We start from the raw sequence: 5,922 nt of genomic DNA on the forward strand, positions 1-5,922 counted from the left end.
ACAAGTCAATTATCAAAACCAGACATTTTCGAAAACATTTTCGTTTTAGAGGCTGGTGCATTTTCTTCCGTAGTTGAATGAGTTTCTTCTCTGCCATCTTCTGGAAATGGGCGGGACTTCACTGAAGCACGTAAAGCTACGGATCAGTTAACTTAACCAAACGTTTTCGAAATGACAGTGTGGCTTTAGAGGCTGGTTCATTTCCTTCCGGAGTTGAACAGAGTCTGGCAGAAATGAAAATGATGGATATAAATTCCCGTTTCAGCGATGATCAGATCACTGTATGCAGCTTATATAGTATATGGAGGCCAGATATTAGATCAAAACAATCCACCGCGAAGATATAGACCGCCGGCCATTACAATCTCAAGCACCTGTACGCAAAACAGGGCTAAATAGTCAAAGCTCATTTTGTCAAATATTTAAAAGCGAGCAACACCTTTGACTGGGTTTTGAACTAAGTGTTTCCAATAAGACAATTCAAATGCCTATAACGAACGGTTCAACATCGTGTAGGTCGTTGTTTTCTACGGGCAGTCCTATAGTTTTCCCCGGCGGCCCAAGCTCAAGCTGTGAGCGATGACCATTTTGCGGTCACGGCGCAAATATAAGAGTTTGAATGGGAATATTAACGATCGGGTTTAGGTGGTACAAATACTGGAAAGTTCTTAATAAAAATAACATACCTTGCTTCTAAGGAGTATTGCCTATTGTCTCTTTCCTATTTTGTGCTGATTCACTAGGCCACTTTAGCGAGGGAAACCTAGGAAGTGATAACTCGTTAAAATGGCCTCAAATCAGCATAAAATAGGAAATGGACAATAGGCAATACACCTTACAAGCAAGGTATGTCATTATTATTAAGAACTTTCCATTATTTGTGCCTCCTAAATCCGATCTTAAATATTTCCATACAAACTCTCATATTTGCGCCGTGACCGCTTTACGCAAGATGATCATCGCTCATAGCTTGAGCTTGGGCCGCCTGTGCAAAGGAGGCATACAGGAAAGTAGGAGTAAGGAGTAGTCATATAGGAAAGTACAGTTCAACAGCTTCCACTTCAATGATCACACTTTGGAATTTCTTGCATATATAGACTCAAAAATAAGGAACCACCGCGTGAGACACGATAAAACAAAACAGTGACTGTAAAACTGATCATCTATGTCCTTCTCTTTGCTAGTATAATCTAATTCTCCTTTTCCATCTTCATCTCTTTTCTATTCTAATATTAATGATAATGAAAAATTACATATAATTTACTTTAATTTCGTTGCATTATCTAAATCTGCGTTATTATGTAAAGTTAAGTTTTTCGTTTTCCACCATGTTTGTAATTTATTCAGTTGTAATTGTTTTCCATTATGTTCTCGTGCTCGTCTTGTCCCGCATCGACTAGCTTTGTGGCTATTTGCGGGACAAGCCTCTTATATCATCTGAATTTGTAAATAAATTGTTGTTGTTGCTGTAAAAAACTGCAGCTCCACGGCTTTCATTTAAATGGCCACACCTGGGGATTGCATCTACCGATCCATTAAGTTACACCTTATAAAGCCGGCATGACAAACAGTACTACAGGAAAGTACTACTCGATTGCTCTCCTTCGCAATGGCCATAAGTTAAGATCCATTCAGACTCAGAAGAGTTTGACTCTAAGTGTGTGGAACAGAACCATGAAAATTTGGTAAAACATGATTGCGTTCCGGAGCGGAACGTAAACAACTCTTAGTACTCAGTAATATTAGTTAGCCAAGGATGGCTTAACAAACACAACGGATAATCATTTGCTGGGGAAAACGATGGATGTCCACTTCAGTAAGGGTTAATAACTCTTGAAGAAAATAACATACAAAACGCATCACCGATTGTTAAAAACACGATTCTTTTGACAGCTTGCGGATAAGTCTGACAATCTTGTAGTCCTCAGTGTTTCGATTTTATTGATTTATTATTATTCAGTATTTTATTTTTCATATATGCGTCCGATCATCTGACGTTCTGTGAAAGGGGAGACAGAGAACCCTACTCCGTGTAAACTAAAAATGAATGTGTTTTGCCCCTGAAACATGTACATTCTATCAAGATTGCTTTTAAAACCATACAGTTAAATAAATAAGTTTAAGATGACCTCAACAGACCACAAAAATTTTGTCGTACTAAAGAGGTCCTTTTTGATGAATTCGATTTTCATACCGTCAAGAAACTCAATGCGTTAGTCTTCAAGAGGATGTCTTCATTCGGTGTGGTCGTAACTTGAGTGGGAAAATAGGGAATTAATTGTGACATGGTTGGTAGTTTGGGGTTTGAGGTTTGTCAATTAATTAATCGTAACCGAAGGTGAATGAACACAGACAAGCAGGCGCCAAAATAAGCACATGAATGTATCGTTTTGTATCAATGGCGATTTGAGGATCGCGGATTTCCTTCCTGTAAGCAGCGTAAAAGGAATATCCAACTTGTTTTCGTCCACGCATCAATGTGTTAAGAAATCATGCGTGCAAGGCACAAGAGATCAGCACTATGAAACAGTTGCCTTGGTAAATGAAAACATTTTGGTCAGCTGTAGATGGACCTCTAAACTTCTAGCTGTAAAGTCACCAAGACGCTGTTTGCTCTTTTGTTCATTTCTCCGTTGTTCTTTGTTTGCTCATTTGATCGTTTGTTCTTTTGTAGGTTTGTTCGTTCCCCGCCGCCCCCACACCAAAAAATGTATAAATTGGTGAAACATTTCTGCGTCAGAGCGGAACGTTAACAACTCTTAGTCAGTAATATTTCTGAGCCAAGGATGACTTAACAAACACAACAGATGTTCATTTGTTGGGGAATACGACGGATATTCACTTCGGGGTTAATAACTAATGACAAACGCATCAACAATTGTTCAAAACACGATTCTTTCTCCAGCTTGATATATCTGGCAATCCTGTTATTATTTCTGCCAAGGGGAAAGAGAGAGAGAACCCTGGCCTTCTATAAGTAAAGCGGCGTGAAAGGAATGTATTTTGCCTTAAGGGCGTGATCAAAACATACATATTCTCCCAAGATTGGTTCTGTTTATGAAAGCGTACAGTTAAATTACTTTCAGATGACCACCAATAGGTCCACAGAAATTTGGCTGTGATTTAATAATGCGATTTTCATGTAAGAAAACGACTGCGTAATTCAGGATTTACTTTTCAAGTTGTTCGGGCAAAAAACTGACGGCAATGAAAAGGTCATTTAATTAATCAAAGGTGTGGTCTTAACTTAGTAGAAAAAACAAAGAATTGTTGCTTCATTCATCCTCTCTTGTTTGAGACGTGAGTTTTGCTGATTATTCAATCTTCACCGAAGGTTTATGTACACAGACAGGCAAGTAGCACAACAAACCCAAGAAACTAGTGATTTTGTTTCGTACCAAAAGGGTAATTTGAGGATGACAGCTTCCTTCCAGTTAGCAGCGTTAAAGCCTCAAAACAATATCCAACTTGGAAGAAATGTGATGTTATGTTTACTAAACATGGAACTTGTTTGCAGACTAACGGAAACTTAACTAGAAGCTATAAAGCTTTAAGCCTGGTTTACACATACGACGCAAGCATAAGCATAAGCACAAGTAGAAGCACAAGAAACCTGCGTGTAAACCGGTGCGACGCAAGCATAAGCGCCTTGTGCTTGCGCTTGTGCTTGTGACGCTCCTCTTAATTCGCGCTTGGCTAGTACATGAATTTTTTTTTTTTGTTGGGAGGGGGGGTGGGCGCTTATTCGAGGTTGGCGCTTGTTCGAAGGTGGGCGGTTAATCGAATAAATACGGTAATATCACTTTTTTACCCCGTCAGTTCTACTACCCGTAACTGATCACGGCAAGGAGAGAAACATCTTACCAGTACTAATGCAAGCATGTTTACAGTATTCATGTTATTAAAGGTAACTGTCATCAAAGAAAGTAGGACACTTTTACGCTCTTTGTAAGACAGTAAAAAAATAGAAAAATACAGGCACGATTAAAAAATGGAAGAATATTAAAGCAAATCAGTAAGCAACAGACCGGGTTAAAACTGAAAACTTCAACCTGCTCTCGTGTCCGTTACTTGCATTTGTTTATCAGCTAGCTGTAGAGTTCCTGAGTAAAATCCATGTGTCACCGGCTTAAGGGGAACATGGCATAGTACCCACAGCCCTTGAAGCGCTCGCAGATATCTGATTTGAGATATCTGAGAGATATCTGATTTGAAGACAGTGCTAAAGAGACACCAGGGGAGTAATCACAACCACAACCACAAAATAAATACGCAAATGCCCATGGGCCTTGTGGCACCTCGAGTTCTTATATAAATTCTCGGAAGGGGATGGCTAAGGAGCCCGGCTGTGTCCTTGACGCAGGCAGATACGAAGCGAAACAACCAGCACTACTTGTTTTAGGCGTTCACTGAAATTTCTTGGTTTGTCTCATTCTCGTCCCCAGAGCCCCAACGTTTTTTTTTCAAATTGTTGAACGAGTGGCTCTGGGTCCATCCAAAAATATCTTTTTTTTCATTGGCTGTCAAAAACCTGATGCGCTATAAGGTGAAAAATGCTACGCTTCTGCGCATTTGTCTTTACTTCCTAATACTGAGCAGTACTGAGCAATAATAATACTGAGCAAGCGCAATGGTAATTTATCACACTGAGCGTGCGCTACCGGATGTCGTGAAATTCACGACATCCGGTAGCGGCTGTTACCAGGGCCTACGATCAACCGCTGACCAGAAGATCGTAGGCTCTGGGAACGAGGATGGGTTTGTCTAATTTCCTCATCTAGTACCATAATATAACCTGGAGAGTAGTAAGAATATACAGAGTGCATAAAATATTTATAAGTATTAACAAAACCTAGTTTATCTGTGAATGATGGGATCAGAGTTAACTCTGCAGTCACATAGGGAGTAGTACCATAGAGAGTATGCGAGCATCTCCCTATGGGGCATGCGCAATATAAGTATAAGCACAAAGTGAACCACGAATTTCCCAGATGGTTACCCCTAATAACGAAATGGGAAACTGCACGAGGCACGGAGTCAAATTTGACAAAATTCCTGCTAAATTCACTGGCCGTAGTAATGCAGCGCAAATGGAGTTCGTTGTCAAATACATATAAGTGACCGGGCAAAGCGTCATGAGATCTTACTACGCGTCTGTTGAAAAATTACATCAATGGTTACCTTAGGGGAAAAGTACGATCATCGCCCAAAGGGCGACGTCGAAAAGACGCAAAGAAAAAAATCTTTGACACTGCAGAGTTAACTTTCTGATTCAATTATTTGTGTCCTTAGTGCTAGCGGCACGTCATTCATTTGTAGCCTTCACATGTACATTCGCTGCAATTGCCATCATAATCACCCACGACTTGCTCCCGTCTCGCCCAATCCGGGTTTCGTGGGTCCGATTCCCGCAGAGGTCAAAGATTTTTACTTTGCCTCGTGCGATCTCCTATTTCGTTACTAGGGTTAACGTTCAGTGGGAAATTTATGGGTTCACTTAGTACTTTAACATACACTGCAGAGTTATTCTCTGATCCATGATTTGTGTCCTTAAGGCGCCGTTACACGTTGAAACTTTTAGCTGAAACTTGTGTGCGACGGCGAACGAGACGAGTTTCACGAAGTGGTGTTACACGGCGAAACTCTTTGTTTTTTCACCACTGAGACTGTGCAAGCCGTTGCAGAAGTAGAAAGCGGTTCTACTTTTCGTGAAACTTGTCTCGCAACGGAGGTTCGAAAAAGTTTCACGAAACCGACCATGTTATACGGCGCAACGCCTGCTGAAACTTGTTTCGCAGCGCCGTTGCACACAAGTTTCAGCTAAAAGTTTCAACGTGTAACGGCGGCTTTAGTTTATCTGTAGTTCTGCGTCTTTCATTCCGTAACACGAAAGCAACACAGCGCACAATAAAACACCAGTGA

This window comes from Pavona decussata, unplaced genomic scaffold, assembly GCF_977016875.1.
Source record: "Pavona decussata unplaced genomic scaffold, jaPavDecu1.1 SCAFFOLD_58, whole genome shotgun sequence".
Classification (NCBI taxonomy): Eukaryota; Metazoa; Cnidaria; class Anthozoa; order Scleractinia; family Agariciidae; genus Pavona; species Pavona decussata.